The sequence below is a fragment of the Meleagris gallopavo genome, chromosome Z (assembly GCF_000146605.3).
Source record: "Meleagris gallopavo isolate NT-WF06-2002-E0010 breed Aviagen turkey brand Nicholas breeding stock chromosome Z, Turkey_5.1, whole genome shotgun sequence".
Taxonomy (NCBI): domain Eukaryota; kingdom Metazoa; phylum Chordata; class Aves; order Galliformes; family Phasianidae; genus Meleagris; species Meleagris gallopavo.
In genome coordinates, this window is record NC_015041.2 from 6819311 (window position 1) to 6836917 (window position 17607).

The window sequence follows — 17607 nt, forward strand, 5'->3', positions numbered from 1 at the left end:
TTTTGTTCCTGACAAAAACATTCAGCTTTGCCTGAGTCAGTGTTAATTCCAATCCCTTTTAAATGACTTGCCTGCCCTTCAGCCGCGTGGACAGGCAGGATGAAGGGGAGGGAAGGGAATTTGGCAGCAGGGAGAGGCTGACTGGGTACTGCTGGGGCAGCAGGATGTGCAAGGAACAGAGCAACAGAATGCAGCTCAGAGCAGAAGAGGTAACGAGCTGTCTTAAGCCACTGTGATATTTCAGAAAGCCTTTGTAGAGATACAAAGCTGTTTTCATTTTCTTGTTGATACCTTTTTTTTTTTTTTAAAGGAACTAATCTGCTTGCTCATAATCTGTTCTGAATCAAGAACACAGATTTTCATTGCCAACCAATTGCACGCAAGCAGAGTTGTATCAACTGTCATCTTTTTTCGTCTCGTTATTTGTCTGTATGGAAGATTCAGCAGCTCCAAGGCAGACTGTTTCTGAAATTACCCTGGGGACAGAAAGTCAGGGTGATGGGATTGGCTGACCTGGAGACAACTTCAGCATGCAGCAACATCAAAAACTCCCCAAATTCACAGGCAGGGGCTGAAGCCCTGAGCTCCTTGAGGCAAGTGCAGGGAGAATGAAGCAACTGTGGTGTGTACACACATCCAAACCCCGCTCAATAACTCCTTCATGACTAAAACTCAAGCTCACACACAATGCACTGGAAACAGTTTGGCTTTTGCCAAGACTCAAATTGAAATAGCTGTAACATTCAGATTTCCTGACAGTCTCTCCACCCCACTGATTCTGGCACACACAATGTCCAGGAAGGATGGGGAAAAGCTGTAAGAAGAAGGAAAGGGTGACAGAAAACACTGTGTTTTCAGCAGGCTGGCTGCTAACAGCTGCGTTTGTGAGGTGACTGGAAGGGCAACGTTGAGCTTTGGGGAATAAAAAACCTTTAAAGTCTCTTCAGTTCACAGAGCAGAGATGTGGAGGAAGCCTCATCCTTTCCAGGCATGACTCCTAAGCAAAAATTTTGGGGCACTGGGATGTAGTGATCTATCTCCATGAGAGTCTCTCCATGGGCAGTGAGTGCATTTTCCAACCATCCATCACACAACCAGCAAAACCAGCCAAGTGAGTATATGCACCCTGCCTCCAAGCACACAGGGACAAAAAATGAGAGCCAGAAAAACAACTCCAGCTGGCATTTTTTTGCATCCCTTGCATACTCCCCAGGCATATAATCATGTTGGCTCAGGCCAGTGACAAGAACAAGTAATCCTCCTACCACAACTCCACAGGCCAGCAGCATATATGGGAGAGCAGGCTGCATCTTCTCTCCTGACCATGCTGACAAAGGTGTTAAGCAGCAATGATGCCACCGCTCCAACAGCAACCTTAGGTGGGAAAAGCACAAAGAGCCATTGCTCTTCCACATTTCTCTGGGGAGGGCAGAATTAGAAACTGAAGGTTGAAAGATTTTTCTTCTGTAATTTGCACAAATTTGATGTGCAAAGCCAGTGAGCTGGAATAACGAAGAACACAGAGAATGACCTCTGTCACTTGTGCTGGTGATGGTGCCCGTGGCAGCTTGGAGATGCTGTTCAGGGCTTGTTTTTTTGCAGCAAGGATAATATCAGTGTTACTGCTTGGATGTTAATAATGAAATTTCAGTATCTGAAAGTAAAAATTCCAGAATCTCAGAGAGGAAAATTTGGGGGTTAAAACCTATCACACTTTGTGCACTGGAAAGGCCTCAGTGACTGTATGTTGGTTTTTTTTTACTTTATTTCAAAGGTTAAGCACATTCCGGTTGGCCTTGTGGAAAATCCTACTTAAGATTCACTGCTGGCTTCATAATCTGGTCACCTGCACACATCTACTGGTGATAATGCAAGTGTCGAGGATCTGGAAAAGCATCTTTCTGAAAGAGACTGTTTAGTGAGTACAACTGACACTCACCAAGTGAATACAATAATTGTGACTAGGATCAGCCAACTGAAATGACATCTGTAACCCTCAGGCTCAGAAATGGCTTTGGTACCTAAAGATGTCTCAAAACATTGTGGGACTAAGGAAGAAAACACAAGTGAATGCTGAGCAGATAGTTCCCATATAGAGCACTCCCTGCCTCAGGAAATCTGAGTATCTGGGCACCAGACTGGGGTGACTTCAACACTGCTGAAAAGGCAGAGGAATCAGTATTTAGAAAGGCCACAGGTTTGCAAGGACAGTGACGGCCACGTACAAGCCCTGATATCAATACTTAACCTCTTCTTCTGCCTACCATACTTCCATCTGTGGCCAGCAGGGCGAGGGAGGGGATCCTGCCCCTCTGCTCTGCGCTGTGACACCTCACCTGGAGCGCTGCGTCCACAGGCGGAGTGCTCAGCACAGCAGAGACGGGGGCCTGTTGGAGAGCGTCCAGAGGAGGGCCGCACAAAGGATCAGGGATGGAGCAGCTCCCTACGAGGACAGGCTGAGAGAGCTGGGGCTGTGCAGCCTGGACAAGGGAAGGCTGAGGGAGACCTGGGGGCGGCCTGTCTGTATCTACTGTAAGAAGGGGGCTGTAAGAAAGATGGGGACAGGCTCTTCTGCAGGGTCTGCTGCAACAGAACAAAAGGAAACAGCTCCTAATTAAGAGAGGAGATTAAGACTAGATACACAGAAAAGTTTTTTTACAGTAAGAGTAGTGAAGCCAGGGCAATGGTAGATGCCCCATTCCTGGAGGCTTTCAAGATCAGGCTGGTCCTGCCTCTAAGCACCTGATTGAGCTGTAGTAGATGGACAAGATGACCTTTAAAGGTCCCTTCCAATTCAAACTATTCTGTGATTCTATAATGTCTTCCATAGACTGCAGCCCAGAGTACTCATATTGTCAACAACTTGCTTGTTAACTGCTGCTAAGGCCCCTCTTGACTGCTTAATACATGATGAGTACAGAGGGCGAGACTTAAAATTTTAAAAGAAAAACATCAGTAAGAGTGAAAATGAAGTAGCAATTGGGTATCTCCTGTTTACCAGTGGATCTAGTGTTTATGGAAGAAGACTGCTCTGAGCCAGTGCACTCAAGTTATCTAAATCAACCTCTGCAAATTTTACCAGGTTTGTGCTGAGATGCCAAGAGAATAAGTAGGTAGGACTTAAGATAGGCTTTTTTGGTAGTAATTAGAAAGTATCTGATGTATCTGAAGTATCTGAAAAAATAACTGCAGGTCAAATTAGGAATGGGATCATAGGATACTTCAAGTCGGAAGGCACCCCAGGAGGTTTCTAGCCCAATATCTTGCTCAAAGCAGGATGACCAATTGGACTGGGATAGAGCTTTACTCAGTCTGGTTTTGAAAACCTCCAAGGACGGAGATGACACAACCTCCCTGGGAAAAACATTACAGTGCTTGGCTCTTCTTGCAGTTAAAAGTTAAGGTGAGAAAAGAAACATGCTGGGAATGAAGTACCCACAAAATGCTGCAGGCAATCTATTGACAACTTGGACATGTTGATATCACTCTTCAATAGAGCTGAGGATGTTTCTTACAAGTCTTTCCGCTCCTCTAACAACTCTCGAGGTTATCCTGGTCTTCCCCCATCTAATGCTCACGACCAGGCAAATCCAGACAGCTGGCACAGTCTTTCCTCTCTCTATTCCTGCCTTTCCTGTTTCTCTCTCTACCTTGCCCTGAAGCAGAGAAGGGTACTGTCTGGTTCTGTGTAAGGTGGATGTCCGGCCATTCGGACTGCCAGATGTTTGGGCAGGGAAGTCTGTCCTTGAGACCCCTTGGAGACGCTTCCATTCACCTGATCAATTAGATAAGCCAGAGCCACAGCATCTTTAACGTAGCCATGACACCACTTCCTATGGAAGTTATTGCTGGGTTGCTGTGAACGTTTAACTGTAGACACAAAGAATAACGTTGTCAACAAAGAACACAAGGTCTCTCCTCCTTGTTTTGCTGATCACTCCCTTTCAGCGAAGGCTGACAAAACACTTTAAAAAGCCAAACCTGGGGCTATCCTACACCAGAGCTCTTCTGCACATTAACAGAACTGAGCTGGCTGTGTGAGCCGGGAGGTACTAATAACATCTGCCTGCACTGAAATATCTACACCAAGGTTTTGTTTCCACAGTTTGCAATTGCTTTATGCCCCGTCCCAGAGATTAGAGGCTGAGTGAAGACACATTTCAGCCTGGCAGTTAAAGCATTGAGGCAGAGAAAGGAACTGGACTTGAATCTTCCATGTTCTGAGTGGAAGTCAGTACTAGCAGCTAACAAAGGCATAGCTATGTTGTGACTTAAGCCTCCCAGTTTTTTTAGCTAAAATCACCTTGTAAATTAGACAGGTTTTGTGAATACTTTTGGAATGAACAAGTACATATTCTTCTAGCCAACATAAAGAAAGTGCTAGGGTTTATTTAAGATTTTGCTTGAGATATTTGTTTTTTCTTTAAAGATTTTAAAACCTGAAGCTCGTAATTTTGAAGAGCAGATGCAGTTCTGGACTCAAGCAACCCATGCTTGACAGCATCATTTTAAGAATTAAATATGCTAGCCTTGTTCAGGATCTATTTTTAACACCGTGTCATTTAACATGTCAAGCACTGCTTCTCAGATCAACTGATACAAAGTACAATTGTCTCACTTCTACTCTTTATTTCTTCTCCCACATTGCTAGTCCTGCAACTAAGATTTAAAATAAATCACAGCAAATTGTTCCTTTTTGACAACCATCTCTTACTTGTGGGCTGCGTAGTGGATGCAGATCAAGAAGGGCTGCTTTCTGGTGTGATGTTTTCTGAGAGCTCTACTGCAGTGCAGGAGCTGCCAGCAGCCTGCAGGTCCAGAACACCTGGTGCCATTAAACTTTCTTCTCCTAGCTAGCTCACAGTTTATTCGTGGCTGAAAGCACTTTTAAGTTCACAAACTTCAGAGCTATATGGGAGAACCGCATCATTCCTCCTAGAGGCATCAATGCCTGCTGACTTGATTACACCAATTTCATAGCAGGGAGCAAAAAAAACAAGGTATGTATGTAGGTTGTCTGGAAAAAGCAGGGATTTTTTGTCAGGGAAAGAGTCTAGCATTTAGACCAGAAGGTAGAACAAATCAGAGTTACAGCAAATTTAACATGATGGCTTCATGTTTACAGTAGAATTGTCTTAAAACTCTGTAGATTTCTTTTACAGTACTATAAACACTGGTACTTTACAAGACAGGACTGGAATAGTTACAAACCCAGAAGCTTAGACATAATCAATTCCCAAAGTAAGAAGCGTGGGGGGAAAAAAGGCACAGAGTAAAGTACTGGAGGAGTATAGGATAGAGGGGAAAGACAAGATTTAGTCGGAGCGCAAGGCAGGATTTGGGGAGAGGCAATGGCTGGACTGTGTGGACTTAAAAGGCAAGGATGAGTGGTTTCACTGTTGAGGAAAGCAGGAAGAAGCACAGAGAGGAGCATTTAGCACGGTGGAGTGGAGAGGAGACCACCACTAGGGCTGTGCCAAGGATGGAGGTGGGAGGTTACGAAGGAAAAGTTGGAGATGACTCTTTAAGTAAATCTATGAAGAGCTGGAGCTACTTGCCAAATTGCACCTGATTACCTCCTCTCATCTCCTAATCAGATCCGGAGAAAGGAACAGAAAGGTTGTTTATGGAGCATGCTTTTTTTTACAGGTGACTTTAGGAAGAGGGTTTGGGGAGTGCTTATATATTTTAAAAATGAAGAAATCCAGTTTTTCCTTCTGGAAGGAGTTTCACAAAGGAGACTATGACTGTTTTGCAAAGTACCAGACTGCAGTCTAATTTCCATGAATGATGCAATAAATGCCTACTCTCAGCACAAGCTATTCAGCCATGATTCAGGCAGTAATTAAAGCTCTTTGAAGGGTAGCTATGTTTAACAACTGGAGAAATGGGATCAGACTGTCCAATTACTGTGACTTTACAACTTTTAAAATAAAATCTTATCTCTGTAAGTATGTGGCATCTCTAAAAACGGCTTTATTTTCTTTCAGAGAGACCTGCTTTACAGAGAATAGCTGTCACATGGAACAGGAATAAGAGCTGTGCCAAAGGCTTGAGGTTTGAAAGAAAAAGAGAAGAGGTGCCAGAGGGTCTTCCACATGCAACAGAGCAAAAAGGCTGCAAGTGGTATGGCCTGTGGTCATTCCTGAAGAGACCACTCCCACACTGCTTCCACAGGTGAAGTCAGGGAACAGGCAAAGATCCCTCATAGTCCCAGCCAGGGCTTGCAAGATCCCAAAGCTTCATGACACAACTGGCCTACCACCTGCACAGTAGCTTTGTGCCTATTTCTACAAGTTCTCCATAAAGCAGCAGCGCTGGTATTAGAAGCTGATGCCACTGGTTGCTAGATTTAAAGCCAAGAATGACTGTCCCCTGGTTCAGGGCTTTAGGCTCCCTGGATGTTCCTCTCCCATGCTCAGTTGAAGTCTTGTTTCCAAGACCACCAGAATCTCCTCACCTGACAAGGACCCTGCTATTGCCAGGACACATGACATTGATGACATCCTGTTTTCCTGTTGTGGCAAACTGAAGTTTGCATGTTTGCCTGAGCTCTGAGTGATCCCTTTAAAAGCTCAGAGAAATGACAAGGAGTTTTCAGGATCCTGACAGCATCCTCTGGACATAAGGGTAGCAGTTAAAGAACAGGATTGCAATGAACTTTTATACAGCACAAATCCCCTCCCTTTGAGAAAGTGTGTGTTGCTTCTACTCGATAGAGCCCTTGTCTGCTGACAGAGCATTTTAGCCCGACACCCAACAAGCAGTCAGTAACCTTTCATGGTCAGCAGCTGAGCGAGCAGCACGGAAAAGACAAAGGGAGAGCCCACATCACTGAACAGTCAGAATAAATTCAATTAACTGTCAGGTACATGCTTAAGGCTCATCATTAATAAATCAAATACAGAAAAAAACCTGCATCATCCCATCTTGTCTCTGGATGCTGTGGCTATGCTTGCTTTCCTTGACTACTACAGAAACTCCTCTATCTATGGAGACATTAGAAGAAACAATCACAAATGGAGAAGCATTCCTCACAGCGGGCCAGAGTAGCAAGTAGAAACCTATACTTGAGGACACAGGGCTTTGCAAGCCAGAAAACAAACTAGTATCATCCCAGTGTTGTTTTTGGCAAAGGTGCAGCACTGGAGTCAGTAGCCTTGTCAGCTCAGCTGACATCAGGAAAAAAGTGCAAATCACTTTTAAAGCCAGGTCTTCATTTCTTCATAGAAAGATGAGATATGTACTGTGAAATGAGACCTCTGAACAGACCAGGGTCTTATTATTGCTGTGGTGCTGCCTGCTGTGGTTAGGCTTTGCCAGACAGGGTAGTTTTTATTCTAACAATTTCTTCAATTACTCTGTTTTTCTCTCCTTCTATCAGAGACTCTCTGTAATTCACTTAATTAGTTTACCTCACAAGCTACTGCTAGTGAAATAAGGAGGACATGATGTGAACTGCCTCTTATATTTGTGACAGATTACAGTGGGTCAGGGCAGTGCAAAAAAGAGAACCTGCAATTTGCAGTTCTGGCTTCTGCTTCAAGCACAAAATCCCCATCCAGATACTCTGGCAAATTTTGACTGCAAAGTGAAATAACTGCATAGAAGCACTTCTTCAGGATTAGCTTACCAAATTTGTAGGTATCATAAAAATTCAGAAGCCAAAGTGTTCACAGAAATTATTACCCATCAAAATAACTCACAGCCTCCAACTTTTTGATTTTTTATCTGAAGACACATTAGTCAAGACTGCTGTGTGCAAAACAAGATGTGGGTGGGTGCACGACTATGAGCTCATGAGGCCCATGGGTACCCAGGGATTTGTCATAGAATAGGCATATGTATAATGGCAGAGGGCTGGGAAGGCCAGTAAATCCATGGTGGGCTGGCAGAGCAAATTGAGCAGACTGCAGTGACAGAAAGACTAGGCCTGTTAAGTGTAAATAATACCATGTCATCCACGTATTTATTTGTCCATGCTATGCTCCTGGGCTTTGCTGACTGGTACCTTCCCTACCTTCATCTCACCTGCCTGCACGCACCCTCCTGCCCAGAGATCTCCATTGAACTCCATAGAGTTTCCCTTCTCCAATTTCTCGTAATGGATTTACTAATTACTGGAGCTGGTGTCAGCTACAGCATCTCATGCACCCCATCAGTCTTGCCCCTTTATTTCTTCTCTAACTAATCTGCAATAACATGCCTGTCACAACTATTTTCCTGCCCTCATATTTGCTGCTCTGTCTGCAGACAGCCTTACTACCCTTAATGTGATGCAGTTGTTCACCCTCTCATCTCTTCTGAAAAAGCCTTGAGATATCCCGCAGGAAGGATGTTGCAATAAATCTGCATATGCAATTTCTCTTACAAATGGAAAGAGTAATATCACACAAAATAATGTTTAAATAAATTCCCCTCTGTCCCAGGAGACCTCCAAGTGGTAGGCTAGGCTTCTGTCTTCATGAAGAAAATCAACAGCACTGCTATACTGTCACTGCTCTCCAGATTCCACATTATTCATCCCCCTCCCTATAAAGTACAGACTGTGTTCAAGGAAATAGGTGCTCCCAAGGAAGGAAAATGGTTTTGTGCGCTTATAGTAATGGTGTCACTTCAGGTCGCCATGCAAACAGTTATGTACATGTAAATTTGCACTTTCATCAATACAGCCAGAACCTCAGGACCTGGTTAAAGAGTTACAGCTTTTTTTTTAATGCTTCCCTAATTTACCTACAGAGCTCCTTCCCAGAAACAACAGCTGCTGTACCTAATTAACATTAATCACCTTGGAACAGAAGAGCAACTGGGAATAGTACAGTACTTGAGGTACTGACAAAAGGATACACTAATGGCATTGATTTGTCCAGTCTACTACGAACTTCTCTTATTATTCTGCTTTCTGCATGAAACATTTAGAAGTCACAAGCTGTGAAGCAGACTGGGAAAAGATAATGCAGAAAAGGAGCCAAGGTTTCATGCAGGTACTGAGCCATTCAGACTGCAGAAGCAGCTTCATACCCGATCCATTTGGGACAGCACCTCCCAGTGCCACTTTTTCATCTTGAGGTGTGGCAAATGCAGGTCTCAAAGGAGGTCTCCGAGGGAAGCATCCTTTTAAACAGCACTGGGACAAGTTACTTCACTGTGTGCCTCGTGGCTCTTCAACAGAGCTGCTTTAAAACAAGCTCTCAATTTCCACACAACTCAAAAAAAGTGGTTAAATAACTACACAAATCGAAAGATTAGTTTCAGGAGCAACATGGAGAGTTCAAGGTAGCCTGTCCTTTACAGGGATGAGAGATCATCTGCAAAGTTTCAACCAGAAATGCACCAATTTTGTTATGTTGAACCCTGAGGGCTTTGCAGTTCTCAACTCACTAACTGATACTCCCAGTACTCCTCCTCCCTGATAGCACAGCAATTTACTACCTGCCATGAATGTGCAGCAGCAAGCTGGAAGGCAGGAGACAATGCCACTGTTTGTGCTGTCATCCTCTAGCCCCCAAAGGATTATTTCCTCAGTTCACCCTAGTCTCTACAAAGATGGGGCCCAGCCATAAATTAGATTCTCCGTTTTCTACAAGTCAACCACTCCACAACCACAGAGAATAACATGCTGTATGTCCCTGGGACAAGTTTTCTGTTGCTGCTTGCCAGAGTTGCTTGCTGTAAGTGAACACTCAAGTTACCTGTTTGTGGTTTGGGAGACACTTGTTATAAACAGGAATTAATCCAATAGCACAAGTGAAGAAATTTGGTATTTGGAAATGGACACACCTAATTGGTGTCTCTGTGCAGAATCCCTGTCCCCAGCTACGTACTGTGGAAGCCAGATAAATGAAATCTTCTTGCTGCCAACAGGTAAAACCTTAGGACGTTTGTACCCAGAGAAGTCCAGGGATGGAGTGATGAGCAACAGTAGGGATGGAGCATGTTTCCTCAGGACATGGTTTTACATTGCTACTGCCCTTGTCTTCACACACCATGCTCCAGCTCTGGGTATGAGTAAGTCCCCTTTTACCAATCAACAGCAAGCCCCTCAGCTTTAGCAAGATCAGCAACAGTCTCTTGTAAAACTCAAGGATAACCCCTCTCATCATGGAGAGATGAGATTGATAGAGAAACAGACAAAAGAGCATCAGTGGTTTAACTGGGGAACTCATCTCTCTTTGGAGAGTGAGCACTATGGTTATACATCAGAGAACAGCTTTTTCTACTACCCTGACTTCATGCTGAGCCATCTGCATGGCTCAGACTCCACTGTGGCTGCTCAGCTGTTCTCATCTCCCTCTCGTCACGCAGAAAACCAAAAGGCCAAGCTGGGCTGACTCAAGAAGCTTTTACACTCGCTGTAGCAACACGTCCAGGCTTCAGGCCTGCAAAGCTTCCTTTCCTGCAGTATCTGGATGGAAGCTGACCTGCTTTGAGTATCATCTGTGCAACGTCTCTTGGAGAAAAAAGCAACGCCCTACAATGCTACTGGCTGGAGAAGAGAGTTCGTAGCCTACTAATTCATGAATCAGCTTTCCTCTGATGCTAGGACAGCTTCCTTTCTCTCGAAGAAAGGGAAGCTTCTGTTCTATAGTTGGTAGACTATAATGGAGTGAAAGCAGCTTACATGGAAGGTAGCTTTGCGCCACCTGCTTCCCCTTATGGGGCTGACTAGTATCAGACACTGTGGTTTTTGGTTCTGTGATAAATACCAGTATGTGATCTAAACTGGGAGGGGAACAAAACCATAGCTAGGAGAGTGGGAAAATTATCTGCTACATCTGCGATTCTGGTCATTTTTTACAATAACTTTGGTAAAGAAAATCTAAAATAAAACCCACAAATACTTTCAAACAGGCATTATCAACTGGTTTTCCTCTTGATCATCCGACAGACAACCTCATGTGCAAGTAGTTCACTGAGTCTTAAGGTGAGATCCAGCTTGCCTAGATTGGACACTCACTTGTCATGCATATTTAGGCACTGCTTACCACACTGAGCCATCGCCCAAGAGGACTGCCATATTTCTCTACCTAGTTCAAGGAAAGAATGTTCTTGCAGCTACCAGAGCCCTTCCCAGATATCACCTTTCTCCATTAACTGAATGGGAACTTTCCACTCAAGCAGTTAAGAGACTGATCTAAAATGAAGATGGCAACGAAGTGCTGACAGTGAGTGCTCTGCGTCCCTGATGGGTGTCTAGAAAAAACAGCCTGCAGAGGATAATCTGAAGGTCAAATGGCTGTGGAGAAAGGTACTGATTGAACACACCATTTGAGCTCATCTGAATCTGGCCTGGAGAGCATGCACTTTTAACAAACAGAGGAAATTTACCCTTTTTCAAGAACCAGCATCCATGGAGAGCCTCTCCAATTTTCCACCAAACAATCAAAACTCCCTAATGGCAGCTTGATTTTCAATACCTGTCATCAGCCCTTGTCATTTTATTTGCATGAAGCCTGTTACAGACGTCTCCCTCCAGTCCACTAGGAGCACGGCCATGTATCACACCTTGAGCACTGCAGTTTTCCTTCTCTCTGCAGTGACTGACATCATAAAAAGCCAGCATGGAAGCTAGCTGCATACAAGTCACAGCCACTAAGTAAGTGAAGGAAAAAAGTCTCAGAGGGACAAAACCTGTTATGAGTAACTCTGTCTGTCTGCCTCTCTCTCTTATGTTCAACTGCAGACAGAGATGTGGGGGATTCACTATCTCACTCCCAGGATGTGCTGATAAAGATGCCACTGCTGCAGCCCCTCATCACTGCTGTAGCCTGTGCATCAACCAATTACCACACTGCTTATTTTGTTTTAATACAAAGTGAAACACTGACTGCTAGGTAAGTCAGACAGACTGTCTGGATGGGGATTTTAGGGCAAAAAAGTGAAATTAAAAATGCAAAATAGAAAAACAGATGGTGTAAGCTTCATTAAAATAGTATGTCATCTCTTGATATCCCATGGGGAGCTGCTGCTTTCCAGTGGGTATGGAGCCCCCGAGATTTACACGTGGGGATTATTCTATTCCTCCCTCTCTCCTTATCACAACACTCTTCTGTCTTCAAAAGGCTTGTGGTATGCGCTCCATCTGGACATGCCTCCTAATAAGGATGTGCTGGAGACATCTCATAAGCACTAATGGGCACCCAGCCCCCCACAGTGCTGTCGGGAGCCTCCACATCAAGTAATTTGCAAGCAAGAAGCAGGCCAAGTCCTGAAGTCTCAAAAGAAAGACAAAGCAGGAGTGCTAGGAAAGTAAGAAATACATAATTAATACGGATGTAATACATGATGAATTACACGAACCGGATATTATTTTCCTTTGATGTGAATTCTCTTTTCAGATATGGTACCAGAAACAACTAAATGTCTTCCTGCTCCATTTACAAACCAGGTATAATCTTTAAGAAATCAATAAAAACAAAAGCCACCTGTGAAAATTTTCCTATGTCTAACTGACTCCCAAACAAATGTGTGGCAATGAAATCTATTTACTAATACAGCAGAAAAACAACCACAGCAGCAGGAATTTGCAGCAAAGCACGCTTTTTCTGTCACATTTTAATCACTGTGGGCTCTGGAAGCAAAACTTGCATTCATGCTGGGTTGGTATTTAATTGAGCTCATTTGAACCATGCTTCCAATAAGCACATATGACAGATTTATATAAAAATCTTCGCAGAGTATAAAATAACATTTATTAACCTTCCATCAGAGCATCTGACATTTGAACAATTCATTCTGATTTAACACTGAAAAGTGTTAAATCCATATGGAAAACTTGCAATAGGATTAAAACCCTAGTCACTACCACCTCCAACAACAGCTCTGCCAGGTAAGCTACTAAATATTTACTACCTTAACTTTGCCTAGGCTTAGAGGATTAAAAAACAATCAAAATCCTGATGAGTTTAATGTAGAAAAGACTAAAGATTGAGTTAGAAGAAAAAGAGCCAAAGCTGGGAGACATGAGCCATTAAAGTGCTTGAAACCTGCAAAGGTCGGGCATATCTTAAGAATGACAGCAGTGGGAGCTGATGTGGATTAAAGGCATATTACACTGGATGCAGACAATACCATCAGTCTCATTTTGCCCAGGTAACCTTGCACTCATCAGAGTATGGCTAAGGACAGAAAACCAATCCAAATACCATTAAATATGTGTTCACCTAATTAAAGGGGCTCAGTGTATCCACAGGCAGAGAGAGTTTTCTGAGCAGACTTTTCTCAGGAGCCCAGGCAGGAACATGCTCATCAGCTCTGCCAGATAATTCCTGCTAAGCAGGTAGATTTCACCCGCAGTGTGGTCAGTGCTGAATATTCACTGGCCAGAGTACCAGCAGGTCATGGAGGCAGCAATCCTCTGCAAGGCTGCAAAGCTCTCACATAATACAAGTTCTGGGAGTTTTCTCTTTCTGTTACTCCCACAAGAAACCAAGTGAAGCTGTTCTTACTTTCATGGTTAAGTAATCATGCTTTAATTTTCAGATGCAGCACAGACTTCACAGCTTAAGACTAACTTTTCCAGTGCTGATACCATCTGCATCAACTACTTATTTTTTTGTTTCTGATATTTACTCCCTGGAAGATTTATAAAAGACAAGCAGTTCTTTCTTTCTGTCCTAGTCTAACTAGGTTCAACATGCCAAATTCTTCTAGCTTTCTCTTGTATGACAGCCTTTCCAGATCCCTCATCTTATGTAGTTCTTATCTACACCTAGCCCATCCTGAATTCTTCTTGCTGGAACTGAGACTGTTTTACAGGACTTCATACATCTTACACATGTACACATTGCTACACTTTATCTAATGGAAAAAATGGATTCATACTCTTCTAATACCTACCCTTACCACTTTGCTAGTGGCTAATAGCATTCATCAGTGGCCAAATAGAATACAATTTTCCTTATACAGTAAAGCAAAAAATTCTAGCAGAAGAATTAATCGTTCTGCTGTATAGATGTTTCGAAAAAAACTGGTAAATGCTGCAGAAGTGTGACTACTCCATGTATTAGTCCATTTTAATAACTTCTTGTCTTGCAGTGATGCCATACTTTCTTATTCACTTCCAATGTACAGCAGATTGCATTTCTCCTGGCATGTTTTTTCATTTCTATTACTGCAGTTTTCATGCTTTTTCTCTATGATGTTCCTGAGACTTTGTTGTACCGAATGTCTCCCAGCTTTCTGAGCCAAATCCTGGTTTATGTGCCCTTGTTATTAATTACTTAGAAATGAAATTATTGTTGAAGAAGCTCATTAACAATCTCTTTTTCTTCTGATACCTTCTCCTTCGACAGTACCTGATGAATAACAAATTCCTACAGTTCTCAATTCACTGACTTTGCTCAAGCACTTAGTTTATAGAGCTGAAGTTACAGATCTATTTTGAATTACTTTACATTTAATTTGCAAGAATAGAACTTGTTATCTCTGAATCCAAATCTGTTTCTGACAATCAGATCTTCTATAATGTCCTCATACGTTACCAAGTCTAAAACAGCACAATTTTCAGTGACATCAGCAGATCTCTGGGGTATACTTTTATTGCCTGTAAAAGCAAGAATATCTCAGACCTATGAATAATAGTACTAACTGCCATCCAACCTGATAGCTGATGTTAAATTATCCAAAACAAATATCGCAGTAGAAATTATCTCTTAATACAGAAATATCTCAACAATACAGAATCCTTCTAGCAATGAAAAAGGATCCTGGAGGCACATGGCATGCTGGCAGTGATCATCTTTTACCAAACTGTGATCTGAACTCCCATTAACACATACTGCTGTTTTTTGCCTTCTCCTAAAAAGCAGCTGCCATTTTTGGAGTACTCCTAATGGCTACTGCAGGACAAGTATGCTGTCCCAATACACTTTTTCATATCCTCTATGAAAGGAAATCCTCTTCAAGATCTTCCATTTTGCTACATTACCTTGTTTGTACACCCAATTTTCTTTCTTCTCCTCTTTAACCACTCAATCAGCAAAGTCATTATTCAGCTACTTTATTTTCCTTTGCTGTCTGTATACCTACTTGCAAAACCCCTTTATGCACTACCATGACCATTCTGTCCAACTATTCAATTTCCAATAAACTTCACTGGAGCTCAGAGACTCTGCAAATGCTAACGAGGCTTCTTCTGCTGTTTCTTTAAGGCTCCACTTACCAATGAGGCCAACAACATTGTTTGCAGCAGTAGGTCCTTGGGTAAAACCTATTTACTTGACAAAATCTCTTCAGGACTATATAAAAATATGCACCTATGAGGAAATTTTCTAGGCTTAGATTATCATTTTTTTTTTAAATCTGAGCAAAAAGCATACCAATCCTCTGATTTGTCCTTTGTCAAGATCTTGAATCCCTATGGCATAACATTGGTTAAAGCCTTGGAAACACGATGGCCACATGTGAACTGCTGTCCTCTTGTAAGAATTAGCCTGGTGAGGAAGCAGTGTATTGTGCTAAGGCATGGTACTGCTTCCAGAACTTCAGAAATACTGCACAGAAATAGCAGTGAACTATTACAAATCTGTAATTCCTCCATCTCACAGTAGCACAGCTCTGTCTTGTCCTGATAATTGTCCTAGTGTCTGATTCTTTCCCTTTTGTTTGTAGTCATGTTTTCTTTTTATAGCCTCTCTATATTCATCTTTTTTTTTTTTTTTTCCTCTTTTTCTGGCCAGTTTGATAAAATTCTCTAGGTTTGAAAAAATACACCCTTTCAAAGAAGATTTCTACCAGATCCCAAGACAGAAAGTCCTTGAATGTTTATCTATAGGTTCCCTGAGCAGTAGAATCATACTGATAAAGTGCTCTGTGAGTTTTCTGAATTGATCTGGCATGTTCAGCTGACGATTCTCACTCCTGTCTATGAGTGCAGACCTGTAAATGATTTCACTATATACCACTGTATTTCAGACTTTGGATTAAGTCTTTTCACTTTTCAACAGCAAAGACTCACCTAATTTCACTTGGAGTGGGGACGGCTTATAGTTCATGGCTACAGTCTCTCCCTCTCTTGTATCACAATCTCTGTCCGAAATAGATGCAGCGGTTGGATCCTGTTGAGACAGAAAATGAAACAAAACAGAATGGTTTAGCTAAAGATTATGCAGTCACTTCTGGACTTCTAAATGATGGTTATATAAGTCTATTCCCACTTGTGTTCAGACAGAGCACAGTATATGCTGATGTTTTAAATGGCTGAAACCTCGGGGAGAATCACAGAGTGCTGGAAGTATGTTTAGGATGTTTGAAATACCTGTGGAAACACTGGGTTTTATGTGCTGGAACAATACCAGTAATACAATATGGAAGGTGAGTCACCAGTTCAAATTCTGCCTAGCTTGGCAATAGTCCCAAGTTACTTTCATTTACACATTTACATTTTCAGCTGAGTTCAAAGTGAGCTGGCCAACCTCACAATTAGAACTAAAAAACTCATGGCCAGCTGTGTGCTTGTCCAGCTCAGAAGGAACTAGGGTTGAATGAGCAGCTGAATTTAATCTCCAGTCTAATCTCCAGTCTGTATTAGAGGACCAAAGAAGACTACGCTTATCATGTTGCACCTATTTTTGGCTAACCTGGAAGATTTAATTTCAGTATCTGTCAGCATAGCACACAACACACAGTCAACAGAATCCTCCCAAAACAAAAGTCCCCAGAACACAAAATCTACTTCATCACATCCACGTGCAGACAACTTAGTGCTGTACTCAGTGATACACTGCACCATGAAATTCATGTGAAATACCAAATCACACTACTTTAACCCTAGTCATAGAATCACAGAATACCAAGTTAGATAGGACCCAGAAGGACTCCAACTCCTAGCTCCATGCTAGGAGCTCCAAAATTCAAACTACGATTCCGAGAGCGCAGTCCAACTTCTCCTTAAACTCAGCAGCTCCGTGCCGTGCCTGCTACCCTGGGCAGCCTGCTCCACACCCACCGCCCTCTGGGGCACAGCCTTTCCCAAACCCCCAGCCCTTCTCTGTCACAGCTGATGAACGCTGATGTTCTTGACGGCGATGTGAAGCCGTGGAGGTGGATCTTACTCTAAAGGAAGAACTGATGGAGGACAGATCCACTAAATCAGCTCTGGGCAGCCAACGCAGCGCTGTGCCGCCCTATGATAGGTAACAGAAATGGGGAACTGCTCAGAAGCAGCACAGCACAACCTATTTGTGTTCTGTGACCTGTCCTTGGAAACCGCTAGTTCAAGAAAGCAGAAATACCACATATTTCAGTCACATATTTTAGAAATATAGTCGTTCAATTATGTGATTAATTCTCCCTTGTAAAGCTGTCATAGCTGTGAACAGGGTGGACAAGAAACCCTCAGCAAAACGAAGACTTATCAAACGGCAAAGAAGCCAGGGCCTGCACACAAGGCTGAATTTTTACTTTTTTTAATACTTTAGAGCCTGCACTAGGATTCCTATGTCCCCGCCCGGTTTCTAGTGCTTTGCGGGCGAGCCGCAGCGCTGACACAGCCTTGAAGCTGAACGGGGACCCTAAGGCACCGGGGCGGGAAGGAGGGGCGGGGAAGGAGCGCCGGGCAGCCCGCGACACGCAGCGAGATTTGCTGTTCTCGCGGTATTTGCGGCG

At 43.0% G+C, this 17607-nt stretch overlaps 1 protein-coding gene across 5 annotated transcripts in view; it reads right to left on the reverse strand.

Annotated features, from left to right (window-relative positions):
- UBAP2 (ubiquitin associated protein 2) overlaps positions 1 to 17607 on the reverse strand; it is a 583216-nt gene that overhangs the window by 449064 nt on the left and 116545 nt on the right. The gene's annotated exons all lie outside the window — the stretch shown is intronic.